This window comes from Saccostrea echinata, unplaced genomic scaffold (genome assembly GCF_033153115.1).
Source record: "Saccostrea echinata isolate AGI-Se365-2 ecotype Australia unplaced genomic scaffold, CSIRO_AGI_Sech_v1 ptg000029l, whole genome shotgun sequence".
NCBI lineage: Eukaryota > Metazoa > Mollusca > Bivalvia > Ostreida > Ostreidae > Saccostrea > Saccostrea echinata.
In genome coordinates this window covers 21,578,339-21,596,262 of record NW_026889778.1, presented here as the reverse complement: position 1 = coordinate 21,596,262, position 17,924 = coordinate 21,578,339, and the positions used below count along the sequence as shown (strand labels likewise).

The window sequence follows — 17,924 nt, the reverse complement described above, 5'->3', positions numbered from 1 at the left end:
AATGAGAGGCGGGTCAAGTAATTTTTCACGGTAAACAAAGCATTTTATTATCAAAGAGAATATTATTTGCAAATGTTAGGTAGACCATTATTACAAATCTGAAACCTTTCTTTAGTGCCATCATTTAAAAACTATCGAGAGAATGTATAGAAATAATTCTAACGTGTTTTTTTGTACAGGGTTTGCATGTTTCTCGCCGAGTTGCTTCATTATATTGCCTTTTTGCAAGGTCATACACTCTATGAATCTTGACAATTTTTTTTTCAAATATACATGACGGAAACATTCTTTAACTTGAAAAGTGCTGCTGCTTTCCTGAAATCATAACTTCATAAATACATAAAATGCTTTGAAAAAGGCACATCTATTTCGACTAGAGCTAAATAACTTGAAATTTAAACTAATAAAATGCGAATTCTATTAAAAGCAGCATTACTTTCTATAAACTACAAGATATGTAGAAACAATTTATTGCTTTAGTTTTTAATTTGAACTAGGGTATGTCCTTGCGATATTGAAATTTGTTTATGATCTTCATACAATACACATTACATACATTTATATAATTAACACGTGACTGTCAAATAACATGAGCAAACCAAATTCAATACAGAGCGGGATTTACAATGTTATTTCAATTGATATTAAATCCATGTGATTATATAGTAGATTTACAAAAATAAATTCAGTTTAAAAGGTGTGCATTCATGCACGTTCATATTCAGTTGATTTTTTTCGTAGTACGCCTTAATATTTCTGCGTACCACAGAGTCTAATACATTTATTACGATTAATATTCTAATTTGTAATTATATTTTTCGATGTAGGGATATACAGAAAATGTTTCCATGTGTGTGTGTGTGTGTGTGTGTGTGTGTGTGTGTGTGTGTGTGTGTGTGTGTGTTTGTAAACCCTGTCAATTGGACACGTGCTTTAGACGGCACACGTTTAAATGAACACGGAAAAATCCAAATGAACACGAAATGGTGGTGTTCAGTTGGATTTTATCATAAATCAACTGGAAAATGTCCTAGGATGCATCCCATTTCAAAAAAATGAAGTGTTAATTTGACCGGATGCATGAGATCTGTGTAATGAGTGTGTATAAGATGACCACGGATCCATCATTTTTTCTTCTCGGCGAGACTTACACACATTGCGAGTGCGCATGCTCGTTACATCAAATGACGTCGTAAATGACATCATAATACAGTACCCGTTTCACACTTAGTCATGTACATGAGGACGAAGTAAACTTTGTAAAAGGTAAGTAAAAAATCTGTAAATAAATAAATGAAAAATTTTATGTATTAAATATGGCCTATGAATTAATGAGTAAAGATATGTGTCCATTATGACATTACGGCATTATTGTCTACTCAATATTTTTCCTACGGTATGTATACATGTATATGCTGTATAGTTACAATGTGCATCGTTGCATGATTGCAGTATAAATGGTTTTAACCAATATACTAAAAGTTATTATTATTAATGTTAGTAAAAACATAAAGAAATTTTTTTCTATATCTACATGTATGTCTCTGGGAAAATAAACACGTTCCGTATTGGCATTTGTTGTACTCGCGGAGAGAAACTATTTCTGCATCTAATATTTCAATTTTATTGAATCAACGTTGATCTTTTGCAATGTGTAGCAAAATATATTGTCAAAAATTTTAAATGTTTTCTTGCGTTTCGCATCTTGTTTATGTGTCATGTCAAGTTCGAAGGTTTCGTATTAAAAACGAAAGTAGAGTCGGTCACGCCATGTGTTATGGGCAGGGGAAACGTTCAGTCTGCCTGGGTTATATATAGGTACGTGGGCTGCTAAAATCATTGTTAATATTGTGTACACATTAAGCTGTCAACTAAAAAAAACACATGTACTTCTGAGGCGTGAATATTAGAAATAATTTCTGCACATTTAAATTATGAAAGGGGAGGGGGGGGGGGCAGCTGTTTACTTCTCCCAGGGACATAATGATATAATTGTTAAGCATGTATAGGTCCCTGCTTCAACGTGATCTTCTAGCCCTGACAAACTGAAGATATAGTGCAGCTTATAATATAAGTTGATATTTATGTCAAAGACATGCTGTGCATTTAGACAGTGACATGCCCTAATTTTAATGTACAAAGATTTCAAAGTATGAGAATTTAAAGATTGATACTTGTCATTTTATTGACATGCACTCATTATTGCATTGGGACAATTTTGAGAGAATATGTAAATATAGCTGTGACAGGGACCTATATACTAGTATAACAGTATATAGGTCCCTGACTGTGATGATTCATGAAAATGATGCGACTTCTACTAAGTTACAGTCATTAAAGAATATTTTCCTATTTATTTATCATCCTGGAATTCATGTTTTAAAACTGATGTTATTATTATAATACATTTCAGGTAGATTCATTGATTTCGGATCAGAAAATTATCAATGTTCATGGATTCCCAGAACACAGCAGGGAGAAGTTTATGGTATGAATGCAATTATATAATATTCATTCATTTAATAGTATAATTAATTTAAGCTACATGTCAGGAAAAAAACAAACACTACCTGAAGTTCTAATGATCTGAGTTCATGTTCATGATAATGTGTTTGTGTATCAGCATGATCTGTATACCTTTTCCTGCATTGTTTCATACTACAGTCATGAATCAGTGTTTTACATGTAATATTTATTTACCATAATGACAGTCTGTTGGCCCAAGACCGGCAAATATTTGGGAGGATCAATAAATTTAAAATTAAGTCTGTATGTTATCAGTTAATTGTGCCAGTATAAAAAAAAAATTAAAGGTTCAGTTTAAAAGACAAAGATGGAACTTCACCAGTGATACATGTAGTCCAGATAAAGAGTAAAATAAAATTAATGAAATGGGATATTAAAAAAAAAGATGTTTGCAACTGACAGTCATACCAATAATTTTCATTATTTAGCTATTTTCCATAATAAACAGGACAGATAATTAATACTACACCATTGGCCATTGTTGTCATTGGGGTATACCATGTAATGTATTAATATATTAAACAAATAAGAACTACTATAAATTCTCTTTTATTGTGTGCACACTTTTATTTTCAGCAAAAAAAACAAAACAAAACAAAACAAAAACAAAACAAAACAAAAAAACAAAAAAAAACAAACACAAAACAAAAAAACAAAGAAGGAGGGATACACACTTATACATGTATTTATTGGGGTATAATGCAACCACTGAAATTCAAAATGAAGAGATTTACTTCCATTCAGGGATTTAAAAAAAAAAAATAAATGAAAATTAAGATTTTCCAAATGCAGAGAATACAAGTATGTTATATGGAATTATGATTGAACATTTACGAATATTCAAAATCCTTCAAAAGTTTTCTGTCATCAAGGGTGTACATCATAGAGACATAAATAACAGAGATTTGCAGCTGTTTGAAATCTTGCAGTTTTTTTTAACTCACTCCCACTCTAACATGAGGCACTGGAAAATGCAGGGAAAAGTCATTTTTGTTTTTTTTTTTTTTTTTGAATATGGGATTAATTATGCATAAATTAGTGAAGCTAACATTGGCATTATGTAAAACTGGATCTATTAGCAATTACCGGTAGAATAAAAAAATCAAAAATTTCAACAGGTTTTATGATTTTTCCCCTCAAAGTAATAAAAAATGTAATCACACTAGATGACTCTGCTCACTTATTTACATTATCAATAGAAAGGCCAGAGAAGCTACATTTTATATATATACATGCATATATATATATATACAATACATGTATATGCTTTTAAAGCAGAAACATTCCTTTATTTCGACAGTTGTTCATTGTTAACCATAATTGTTAACATTATCTATTCAACGAAATTAAATCCCACATGAAATTTTACATTTCAGTATAATGAGTAGGGTTACATTCGTAACAACGAAATTTAATGCCCACAAAACCTTCTCAGATAACAAATAACAAAATTTTATCCCCACGAAAATTTGTGCTTCTACAGTATATAATCAACACCTTAATGCGAGTAAAACTTACAGCAGATGCATTTAGTATTTTAAAGTGCAGTGACTGGAAAAGCACAGTAATTACTCAGACCAAAGTCAACTTAAATCATTATTTAGTGTTAAGGAACAAGTTGTTTGTAAGTGTATTAAAAATACTAAACAAGACAATAAAAGACAAGACAATAACAACAAAAAATATAAGAGGGAATCATTATTAATTAATGTTTGATATCGATTGACTGGCAGACCCTGTAAACCTGAGTGATCAATTATGTTAAGAGAAGTTTGTTAATAAAGAGTATCTGTTACCACTTTAACCAGATATTAAAATTTCATTTAAAAGGTAAACATGTTGTTGATAGTGAACAAGTCTGTGTGCCAAGAATATTATATGTAATTTCAAATGAACAAGAAATGTTATCATCTGTGTATTACTTAGATTGCATAAATTAAGCTCTCTGTATATGTTTTTTGATGGAATTAGAAGAAATCTGAAAGATTGTAACCCCTTCCCAATTTTTTACCCTCCATGATTATTTTAATTTCAGTTTTCACATACAAATCAATTACACTCTATGTCAATTTTAAATTATATTCCACTTGAATATACTGTACACCAAAGAGCTCTGATTTTATGGTATTTTATGGAGATAGAGACTAATTCGCCCTGGGGTCTAAATCAAATTTAATAAATCTATTGAAATCCTAGCAGTCTGTTATTGAATTTTAGTTAATGCAAGCATTCTTAACAATTGAATAAGAAAATCATATTATATAAAGGCATACATAATGAGCTAATCAGATCTACTTTACTTTCTTGAATTTCAACATGTTCAGCATAGGGTACATTACACCCTAAGAAAAATATTCAAAGACATTAAAGTATTGATGAACAGAAATCTCTACACATTGTTTATTTAAGTGAGAAAACACATGCAAATAAAGTATTCAATTTATTTATCTTGGACTAAAAACATTTTTGATTTAGTGTATAGAGGGTCCTTAACAGTCCTTTAATTGTCTTTAGTCTAATCGGGATCGGTATTCAACTTAACATTCACTTTCATTTTAATCATGCGAATGTGATTTTGACAGCTGAAAAGAATATGTATTAACTGGTTGTGAAACTTTGTTGAGGGTGTACAGTATGAGATATGTACATTTTATGTCGTCTTCACAAGGAGGGTTTAATTCGAATTGAACGTAAGTTAATACAAATTAAATTTGAACCACATTCACATGGAGAATTTATGCAAATAAGTTAATTCAAATTAATTTACTGCGCATCAAATTTCTTTGCATTAACTCCGTGTGAACACTAAGCAAAGCAATAATTAGAATTAAATTTTGATGCATGTGTAATATAGCACGATTACATGTAAGCCACATGCCATATGTTTGTGGTCAGGTACATTATTTACATGATTAAATACAATGAAACAAATGAAAGCCACCAGTCCTCCTCAATGTTTGGAAATATAGGATTTTTTTTAATATGATGACCTGAAGTTGAAAATACACTGTTTTATAAATAACTATATTTTGTATTTCCTGTCCTATACATACTAACGGTACATTACTAGATATATTATGTATAATGATATACTGATGATGCTTTATCAATGGATAGTAATTATTCATTTTTATTCCTACATTAACTTATTCAGGTGTGACTGGTTAACAGAGGATGCTTACTCCTCCTAGACATCTGATCCCACCTCTGGAATTTCCAGAGGGTCCTTGTTTTTTGCCAGGCACTTCACAGATTTGTATTGCTTATAGATTTTCTTAGATTGATCACTATTCATTATATTTAATTTTTTTCATTCACATGTATATCTCTTTGAACTCAAAATTGAAGACACCACAGAGGCTTATACATCTGTTTCATATTTGAATATTTTACTAAAGACATTAATGGCAAGGTAACAATTAAACTTTATGATAAACACGTAACTTTAATTTTTCTATTATTAACTTCTCTTACTTATGTAGCATTATCACCTGCATATGGAGTTTAAGTCTCCCAATTGATTCAAAGGGCAAGAGCATGTGTACCAAGTACAAACAATAACTAAAATGAGGCAAGCTATTGGCAAATAAGTTGATGATACAGGTATAGAGAACATTTTGCAAATTCTGTGTTTGTTACAATGACCTTGTTAACAAATACAGTCTACAGATAAGTCAAGTGTTTACTGATGTTTTCATACAGAAATTGTTAGGCTGTTATTTTCATACTGAAGTGTCTACAGATTTATCCATTCACCCTATTATGACAAGGAGCTCACAGCAGGTGTAACTAGTTGACAGGGGATGCTTATTCCTCCATGATAACTCATCCCACCTCTTTTGAGCTTGAATACTGTTTGTAATCTTGATATTTCATTAAAGGTCTTCAACATTCTAATAGATGGGAATCACTTTATCTTTTCAGTTATGAACATTTCTTAGCAACAAACCCTGTAAAAAGAAGGACGTCTGTTCTACAGCTTGTGGTGGATTATAGAACACATGATATCAACCAAGTTTAAAGGAAGCATGTATAGCCACATTAGAAAGATTTAAGGATTGTGAGAAACCAAATATGACAAATCAGAATAACTTCCATGGGAGTGTGAAAAAAAAGAATAGTAGAGTGTAATCCTCAGGACTTTCTTCAGACTTCCATAAAGTCAGGAAATACTGTTGAACTGACAAAATTAACAAAAATCATGATTGTCAAAAATTCAAGGAAGATGTGCAAGTTAAGACTAAGAAGGATTTTAGGAGTTTTGATGACAAAGAATCAACCTTTGGAAATATGGCTTTAAACTTGGATCTCTTTATTGGTAATTGAATTAAACATTTATCTTGATTGTTAATAATCTAACAATTATGATTACTACCATTTAATTTTAACTAATTTTTACATGTAGTTTCTCTCATTGATTTTTTTAAATACATATATTTTCAATTTTCATGAAAGCTAAAGGACAAGGTGCATGTATGACTTTACACCCCCTCCCTCTTTTTGAGTTTTTAGCTCACCTGAGATGAAAGCTCAAATGAGCTTTTCTGATCACATGTCTGTCCGTCCATCTGTAAACTTTTCACATTTTCAACTTCTTCTCAAGAACCACTTGGCCAAATTTAAGCAAAGTACAAAACATTCTTGGGTAAAGGGGATTCTAAATTGTTAAAATGAAGGGCCAATTTCCCTTCCAAGGGGAGATCATCAGGAAAATGCAAATAGGGTGGGGTCATTGTAACATCTTTTTTCAAGAAGCAATGAGACAGAAAAGCTGAAACTTATATGGAAGCTTCCTGAGGTAGTGTAGATTCTAAATTATTTAAATCTTGCCACTGGGGGGGGGGGGGGTCACGATGGGGCCACAATACTTACTTACTTATAGGAAAAATCTTTAGATATCTCCTTCTCAAGAACCACTGTGGCAGAAAAGCTGAAACTTATATAAATGCTGCCTAAGGAATTGTAGATGATGAATTATTCAGATCGTGGCCCCTGGGGGTAAGGTGAGGCCTCAATAGGGAATGGATGTTTTACATTGAAATATATAGGGAAAAAAATCTTTAAAAATCTTCTTCTCAAGACTACTGGACTAGTAAAGATAAAATTTAGTTGAAAGCTTCCTGAGGTAGTGTAGATTGTAAATTGTTCAAAACATGTCCCCCAGGGGTAGGGTGGGGCACAATAGGGGATCAAACTTTTACATTGAAATATATAGGAAAAAAATTTAAATATCTTCTTCTCAAGAAATATTGGACTAGAAAAGATGAAAATTAGGTGCAAGCTTTCTGGGGCACAATATAGGGATTATATTGGGTAAATCTTTAAAACGCTTAATTCTTCTCAAGAACAACAAAGCCATGATGAATCATATTAATGTGGAAGCATCCTCTGGTAGCATAGATTCATTTTTTTTAACAAATAATGGCCACTATATATATGATGGGGCCACAAAATACAATCAAAATTTTACATAGAAATACATGTATATTGAGGGAAAACCTGTTGCAGAACAGCAGGGCCAAAGTGACTCAGGTGAGTGTTGTGGCCCATAGGCCTCTTGTTTTGTTGTCAGCCCCTAGCTTTGCTTTGAATCTAATCTCATAAATGCTTTCTCATTCAAAAATTACAAAGTCTAGAGTAAAGATTCATTGAGTTAAAAGTAGGGATGAGTATCGAAATGCAAAAAAAAATTAATCATGACAATATTTTGATTTAATTGTGTTTTATGATATATATTGATGCATATCACTTTTTTTTTTACTTCTGTTCTACGTGTTCTACTGCAGAATATAAAAAATCATAAAAGTTTTCACTGTAAAATTGTTAGGAATAAATGCATTCTTCAATCATTATGAAATAAGGTTTGTTTATAAGGCCAAATAAAAAAATATGTGTGGTTCCGGTTACCCGACCTTCCCTATTTTATACCCCCGACCCTAACTTTTTTTTTGGCAATTTTCATATTTTTTCCGGAATTTCGATTTCCATCAATGGCTCCAGTTTAAGTTTTAGTTTCAGCAATGACGGCCTCCTTGCAAAACATATTGCAAGTGTTTAATAGTGTTAAATCCAAAGCAAGCTAGCATATAGGTGTCCCCGACCAATATTGACTAGTATATTATCACACCACATCTAAATGCCATTTGCAAAGCAGTGATAGGTATTATTTAGAAAAAATTAAGAAAATCATTTTGTTAAAAAAAAAAAAATTAAAAAAAAATCCCTACCTACCTACCCTAATTTTTTTGGAAGTGTAACCGGAACCACACATATTTTTTTGTTTGGCCTAAATATAATTTATAGAATAATTAATACAAAATTCTATATCTCAAAACAAAAACAAACAAAAAAAAACCAAAAAAAAAGAAATTACATTTTGTAAAGTACAGTGTACTTTACGATGACTTGAATTCTTTTCTAATTTTTAAATTGACAAATAAAAAAAAGAGTTAAGATAAATTATTGCTTTTAACTGGAAACCAACTTCAGTTGAAAGGTATCTCCATACATGTATTATTAACTGGTATAACAATACACCCCTAATTAAAAGACTATGTGTGACAAATAAAGGACATATAGATTTAATGAATTTATATTTGCAATAAAATCATTAGATACTTTTAGATAAAATCTGTTAAAAGCAGGCTGAAGACATTAAGTGTATATGTAGACAACATATTTAAACAAGAGTACATGTTTCAAGGAACACATGTGTCACCTGCTTTGTAGTTTCATTTCAGGTGTAAACAAATCTATGAGTGCATGGTCAGCTTTTTACTTAATTACTATATATAAAGTATGATAAACTGATAGTTCATGCATTTGCCTGTAAAAAAAAAAGACATACATGGATTAAGTATACGACTGCAATAGAATCTGACAATCAAAGAAAATATGGTTCCTTAACCCTCAAAGACATGTCAAATAAACATTTAAATTTGAATTTATTAGAAATAACTATTTATCATTTTATTAATTGTTTCCAACAATCCTCCAAAAGATTTCAGTCTGTCTTTACTGCAACCATTGTCAGTCTTCACGATCCATTGTTGAATACTGATTCCGATGTATTTTTATGGTATTTTGAATACATGTATAAGTTTGTGTGGTATCAGAATATTATACAGTTTCAAAGTACTTTTTCATGAGCTAAACATGTTTCCAATAAGCATTCAAAAGAGATTTCAGTCTATCTTTACCATGTGTTTACTGCAAATCTTAGTCTACATGATCCATTGTGAAATACCCATCATGATTTATTTTCATAGTATTTGAATATATTAAAGTTTGTCTGGTAACTGAATATCATAGCCGGTTTCAAAGTACATAATCATGAGATCATGAACATATATTAATGCTAATTATCTAAACCCTGCCTCTCAAAATTCAATATTCATAAGTTTAATTAACTGCCCAAGATATTTTTTGCAAATTAGGTCAAATGTCAAGGTCAAGTGGATTGTAATGCTGATATTTTTTATATTGCCTTATGACAAATAGTATACATGCTAAATAGCATAGACTTACCTCTTAAATGTCAAATATATGTTGTATATCAGCACTATGAACTATTTTAAAGGTCAAGGTCAAAGGTCACAAGGTCGGTACCTCCATGATAATTTACAAAAGCTGTAGTGCCAAGCAATGTATGTGCAAAATATCAAATCCATACCTCTAACAATTCTTGAGATATAGGGTGTGACAGACAGACGGACAGCTAGACACAGACAGATGCTTGGTAAAGTGATCCCTCAGTGCCGATCTGCAGGCGACACCGAATAGTGAATGAATTCTAGCAATGGACAGGCTTTCTACAGCGCAGTGTATATATGTGAAAACTTCCTACACACAATATTGTCATTAAAAAGCCCCTGCAACCTTTACATCTAATATTCTTGATAATTACTTTCTTCAAATTTTAATCTGCCATAGCAAGAATGATGCAAGTGATGAAAAATATTTGCTAAAAAGGATCAATTAAAATTTCTAATGTTTAAAAAAATGTTTTCTTTACTCTTTATTCATCATAATTTTATGTGAATCTAGTTTTAAATTTTATATTCTGTTTTAATCACCAAATGTAAGATTATCACTATTTAGAAAAAAATTCTCAATTAAAAAAAAGTTGGGTCTTTTAACTTTTGAGGGGGTGTAAACTTCTTATTTTATTAGTCCCCTGTGGGTGAAACTGGAGGGGACTATAGGTTTTCTCCTTCACGGTCTAACTGTCAGTCTGTTCCATTTGGTTTTCCACACTTGTTTTATTACAGCTATGCTCTGAAAAGTGGGGTTTTCCTTTTAATTTATTTAGTAAGCATGTTCTACATGTTCTACATGTATATGACACATCATGTTCATGTACACATGTACTTAGGGATCAATATTTTTATGATGTTCATTTTTAAATTAATGAATAAACTACTGTTTTAGAGAGTCTTCAAAATATTTGCACACCGTATGTAATTATTTTAATCCCGTACCAGTGACACCGGAGGGGAGTATAGGTTTCCCCCTTATCTGTCCATCAGTCTGTCTGTCAGTCTTCGTCACTTGGTTTTCTTGGTTTTTTTTTTTCTAAACACTCGCAGATACATGTGTATTCAGCTGATTTTAAGTATATGTGAGTGTACCTGGATAAGTTACAGATCAAGTTTGCATTTCATTACACTTTGTTGATTTTTGACAGAATTATAGCCTTTGGGAACCAGATTACTGTGACTTGCCAGTAGGCTTATGCAATACTCTCAAGATGATTGTTATTTTGAAATTTATTTTCATTTACAAATAACAATTAACATATACATATAACAGTAGAATGTATAAGGATTACATTTAAAACAAAAATAGCACATCATAAGTACATGTACATTGTAGGGCAACATACAGTTTATAAAATGATAATGTATAAATATGCAGGAAGGATTTTATGATTGGAAGTGTTTTTTTTTTAAAAAATGCTTAATTAAATGATCATTTAAATTTAATTTCAATATATAGATGCATGCATGATGGTGGGCTGAAGAAGAAAACCAGGACAAATGAAAATTCCTAGTGTTCATCAGAAAAAATGATCGAATCATGCAGCCATTTTGAGTGCTTGAATGCCCAACTGAGAGAGCCAGCCAATGCGGAAAATATTTCTTGGAAGTTACACCAAATCTGCTGTGACAATTGAATTAAAGCTTTAAAAGTACATTTAAAAACATACTGCCTTAAAATTACATTTGTATATGGTGTAATTATTTCAAGGAGATACAACACACCTGGTTTAACAGTAAGGTCCATAGCTAAACATGGATATGGAATTTAGCTCACCTGATCCAAAGGCTCAATTGCAAAGGTTCAATTGCACAATTCTGATAAAAAGAAGTCTTTGGTGTCCAACAATGCATTATTTATATGTTTGAGTGTTTACCTCCATTAACTTTTAACATTTTCTAATTTTTTTTAACATTTGGTCAATGTAAACCACATTTGGTACAATGTATCTCAGCTTAAAAGGAGTTATAAAGCTTATTCAAATAAAGGGCTGCATCCTTTTCCAAGGGGAGATAATGAAGAAATATGAAAAATGGGATAATGTCAAAGACATTTAAAAACTTTCATTTTATGATGTATTTGGTCATATAAGACAAATGTTATCCAAGAGTTTTCTTAATGAGCATAGATTCAAGTTTTTTTCATTGCCCCTAAGGCGAGGGTAGAGCTGCAGAAGGGGTTATATGTTTTGCATAAAAATAGGTATAAGTGAAAAACTAGCAGGGTGACATAAATCAAAGTCATATGCAAACATTACAACATCATATGGATTTAATTTTGTTCAAATTATAGACATTGGGGCTAAAAGTAAGGTTTTCATTTTGCATGTATCTATGTGTCAACATTTAAATTTGTTTAATTTATGGGCATTGGGGTTAGAAACGGACTGAAATTAGGGTTTAAATTGTACATGTATAGAAGTGTCAACATTTTTTATAGGAATATGGAGGGGGAAAATCTTTAAAAACAATCTTTTTAAGAACAGTAGACACAAAATGTCTCAGGCAAGCATTTTGGCTTTTGGCATCTTCAGTGTATTAGATTTTCATTCATATAATTTTAAGATCATAAAAGTACACCCTAGCTTTTCTGAAGAAACAAAGTGAGTTTAATTTTTTAAAATAATAAATGATTTTAATGGAAAAAGATGAATTAAGCCTAGTCATAAAGGTCCAGTTTTCATTTTGAAGTCTTTGTGAGGGTTTTTACTTATTTGAGAAGTAATTTGAATTTGTACTTGGTTGTGTGTGGCACATAATTATATCTGTGTAAACCAGTATATTATATGCAAATATTGTTCAGAATTAGTTGACTTATTAATGAAATTAATTGTAAAGATTCAAGTGATCCTTCTGGTCAGGTGTTTTTTTTATTACAAGTTCTTTTTTATCATTTTTTTTTAAAGCAAATTTGAAAATATGTAAAGAGATAGGCATTATTTACTATTTATATTTCAAGTCTCAGTGGAAGTAATGTTTGAGGTCCAAAATTGAAATATATCAGTCTGTTTTAATATTTGATCTCCTAGCCTAGCCCGTATTCTTCAATGTGATAAAATATTCTCATTATATAAATGAATTAATAAAGTAATAAAGTAAATTTGTATTCATTTTTATCAAATATCTATGTATATCTTAAAAGATTCTTTGTTTGCATTTGCAATATCCGGTAACATGCCTCAGGCTGGCCCTACCAAATCTAGGGACCAAAATGTGTCACTCTCCCTGCCACCGTCCTTTACAACTTGGAGTTTATGATGAACTAGTGAATTGTGTATGAAATTACGTATGACTTGGGGTGTGGTGAAGTTTGAGACTGTGATGGCTGGGGCCATGAGAGTAACTTTGTTCAAGGAAAAAACGCTACTGAAAGACACACGCTTGGGTTTTTCTACAATACAGAGTACTAAATTTCATGGGTGATATTGAGGATATCAAATCTACATTCAATAAAGAAATCAGTGACAATGTTAAGCAACCTCAACTCCCCCCCCCCCCCCCCGCTCCACATTTTGTGTACTTGTATGAGAATCCCCCCCCCCCTTTTTTTTTTTTTTCAAATTTCCACTTTGATATTCAAATTTCCACTTTGATGATACTGATGGAAGGGGTTAAGAAAAATAATATATTATTTAATAAGGTTGGATACAGGTGGTATTGAACCAGGGCTTTGGAGCACACTCCATTAAAGAAATTCTGGAAATATTTAAGGAACCTAAAACCACTTTTCTTCCTTCTATTGATAGCACATTGCCGAGATCACAAATCCACAAAAGTTCTGTTCACTAAATTCAATTTTCATGCTACAAGAGTTGAAAGGTCTTGATTTTATTCCTTAGTAATAATTCATCATTTATTTATTCAAAATGAAAATAAAAAAAAATAATAATTTAGCACGAGTTTCAGTGCCCCTCCCCCCCCCCCCCCAAAAAAAAAAAAAAAAAAAAAAAAAAAACTCATAAAGTTCAACGAATGAACGCATTATCTGAAGACTGGGTATAAAATTGTTGTCCTTCCTCTTTGAGTTTTATGTATGCATCAAGATCATATCCCAGTCACTGTGGTATTTAAGAAATTTTATGTAGTACAGTGTATGTAGATAACCACTACATGTACATACAACGTTGACTGGTGTAATTTCATGTGCACCATGTAGTTAAACCTATAATTACAAGATTGGTGAAATCATAGTGCACTTTTGAACGTCACAGAAATTCTTTTTTTGTGACCATGGCAACACCGTTCACTGAAATAAAAAAAGTGAAACAAAGAATTCTGTGTATCTTAGCGTACTCTACTTGTATATACCAAGTTTTATTTAAATCGGGCAAAACTGTCGGAAGAGATACAAGAAGTCCACACTTACAAATGACGGACACTACCATTGCATAAAATCTTTCTATCATATAAAATCGACAAGTAGAGCTTAAAACTAATTCAATGCATGCTTTATTTTGATAGCATCAGTCACTTCTCTTTAAAGGAAGTACATGTATTACTTGTCAATTTATTTGTATTTCTGGGAAGTTTTTTTTTTTTCAGTTTTACTACATTTTAATTTGAAGGAAAAAAAACCCTGCTCGCCCGGGGACGCAAAACACAGCATTTATTTACTGTGGCCTAATGAAATGAGCTTGTTAGTCCGTTGGCCTGTATATTATAGATTTTTGCAAGAGTATCTGAGGGCCCGGAAATACAACATCGTTATTTTGGTATATTATACTTTTATGTAAATTACTGGAATTTGATTCTTTGAGAAACATTTGTTTAAAAAACACTGTTACCCTCTGAATGATGAAACCACGCCTTCCAGATAGAATTTAGTAACAGTCAACATTGCTTGACGACGAGTGATATCAACCCCCCCCCCCCCCCCCCCAAAGAAAAATACCGCCCAGAATGTATGCGCGAGCGCTTCATCTTTATTTACAGTATTTGTATAAAACACCCAGAATAATATAATAAATACTACATGTAGTAGAGGGTATCATTTGAAAATTTACAATGTTACCCTCAACTATATACATGCAGTATTTATATAATATGATGTCCATGGATACTATAACCAAAGAAGTCACTTTTTTCGTTTATGCGATATAATGAATTACCTTTATAACGGATTAAAATTGTTCGTCCCTGGCACCTGGCTACAAGCATGTTTTACTTTGTAATGCGGAGTACACTGTATCTATTAACAATAGTCACAAGAAGTTCTTCAAAAGCGCGTGTGTCAACACAAACAAGTTATGTGATTTGCTGTTTCATTTTAATAATTTTCCATACATGTTTATTTAATATCTTTCATAAATGAAATTCAATTCAGTAAACACTGTGCCGTGTCAGCATAATGTGCATAACGTAACTAGAAAACGTAATTAAGATAGGTTGCGGGTTTACTGGGAAAAAATATTCACGAGAAAACATATCCCAAAATTTTAATTGTTCTAATGTTCAGTGCATTTTGAGACATAACGGTATTATCTGTATTATTTATTTAGTTTGCCTATCTAGGTTAATTGAAATATTACTATAAACGCGGTGTAGTTTGTTGTGCATTTTTTTTTTATTATTGTTTTACTGTGGAAATGCGTATTTAGAAAAATAGCGCTTTCTACATTTTTTTCGAATGGAGATATGATTTTAAAAATCAGATAATTTTTTTATAAGGACTTAAAGGAATTATTCAAGAATATTTAAATGTTAAGACGAGGTAAAATTAAATTAAACCTATTGATATATTAAAAAATTAATATGTCTTCGGTGAAAATTTAAACGGACGAGGAGCAATGCAGTTACATTGTGTATTCCAAAACGGGAGGTCATTACTGCTACATTGCGAAAAATTTCAACTCATTACCGCTACATTTCTTTGAAATTTCGGGTGATCATTACCGCTACATTAATATTTTATCTATAAAACTATTGGCGATTACAACTCATTACCGCTACATATTCAAATCTGGCAGCAATGGCACGAAATATGCATGAGTTCTATTCAGGCCGGAAGGAGAGTAACAACACGAGTCAGAAAAAAACTGTACGCAAAATATGAAAATGATGAGATTTCCAGACAGCACTAGCACAGACGTCTGAAAGGAACTATTTGACAAGAAAAAAGTCTGTCGAAGCGAACGATATAATTTTAAAGTAGGTTAATGATTGATATATGAACAAAATACGAGCTTGAAGCGGGGGTGCCTGAAATGGAGTTAGGCACCTTGTGGTAAAAATAAGTATGGGTGCCCCGTATACGAAACAAGTGCCTGTGAGCACTAGGCCCACGTCAAGCAAATGGCCTTCATAGATCTATCAATTCTGTGAAGACTGTGTGTTTTATCCACAGGTACTTCGGGACAGGAACCCCCCCCCCCCCCGATATTCAACCCTGGGGCTTGTTGGACATTTTTTTTCACAAATTAGATTTATTGCACTTATTCATCATGTGTACCATAGGAAAAAATCGTGAAAACCCCAAAATAATCGTTCCACACAAAAATACCCCACTATACATTATAATGTATAGTTGGGTATTTTTTTTTTGAGGGGGGGGGGGTACTGTCCACAAGTACCTGTGGTTTTATCCATGAACAATTTCTCTGTTTTAATATTTTCGAAAACGTTTTATTACGTAGATTTTATATACTAGTAAAAAAGTGAAAAAAAATCTGCTGAAAGTCCTACATTCACTTCCCTCGTGGTGAGCAGTAAAAAAGTCTTATACATGTGTTTGTTGTACTTTTAATCAATATGTTCATGAAAAAGCTGCTGGCTATAACAAACGAGGCAATGTAGCGGTAATAATCTTTTTTATAGCGGTAATGAGTATGTAGTTGTAATGAAAATTTTGAAAATGTAGCGGTAATGATACGCACCCTCCGAAACATATGACTCGATCTACACCCCACCCCATTTGGTCGACTTATTTCAATACAAACCCCTTTTGATAATTTTTTATTCGTAACAACTTTAAAGATTAAAACGTTTTTATTTTATTTTATTATTTACGGATTTGAATTTAATATTCCAACAAATTTGTCTCTATTAAAAAACTATTGAAAACTATTACATGTACATGTATTACAGTAATAAGTAGATACATGTAAAAGGCTTTTTGAATTGAACAGTTTCATATTTTTTCCCGACTAATCAATCATTTAAGACGACAATAGTATTAGAATATGCACGTACTGTAGTCCCACGTGCAAGCCTATTTTCCGAGGCGAAGTAAGCAAGATTTCAGTTCCCCAAGAGCAAGTCTATCTCCCGAGGCGAAGCCGAGGGAAATAGGCTTGCTCGAGGGGAACTTGAATCTTGCTGACTCCTTCAATGATATACTTTAGCTGTTTTATTATACCGATACAAAAAATATTTTCAGAGAATCAGGAAAATGAGTCAATTTACTCTTATTTGGTGAAAATCAGTAGAGGTACAATAATTTTTTTTTTTTTTTTTTTTGTATCGGATAAAATTCTGGGAGAAAACTTTTCTAATAATCAAGATATATTGATAACGTATATACTTGATATATCTATATGTTGCGTTAAGTTTTTTTATTTACTTGTTATTAAGCGTTATTTTTCCCGATTTCTCTTAGTTTTTTTTTTATTGGTAAGTATCTATCGATGTATAATGGGGGCCTATAGCATATAAATTTGCACTTTCTGCCTGTATTTCACAAACGCAGAATTTTAAAAGAAACCACTTTGTATGTGTATTGTTGCCACCACCTTTCCTTCTCTTAAATTTTAAAGTACTGTGGGTATATACTGTTCCTAAAAATAAATCAGCGCTCCGTTCATTAAATGCTGGAAGATAAAAAAGTTAATTTTGGCGACTAAAACTGACATTATTTTGTAAACC

At 31.8% G+C, this 17,924-nt stretch overlaps 1 long non-coding RNA gene across 2 annotated transcripts; it reads left to right on the top strand.

Moving 5' to 3' along the window:
* The first annotated feature begins 1,781 nt into the window (after positions 1–1,781).
* On the top strand, positions 1,782–13,164 carry LOC133194629 (uncharacterized). 2 transcript variants are annotated; one of them, XR_009722139.1, is made up of 4 exons: positions 1,782–1,818; positions 2,414–2,488; positions 6,451–6,844; positions 11,524–13,164. It is a non-coding gene; the product is annotated as an uncharacterized LOC133194629 (long non-coding RNA). The 2 variants fall into 2 exon arrangements; XR_009722140.1 differs by lacking the exons at positions 1,782–1,818; positions 2,414–2,488 and adding an exon at positions 5,167–5,216.
* Positions 13,165–17,924: the final 4,760 nt, after the last annotated feature.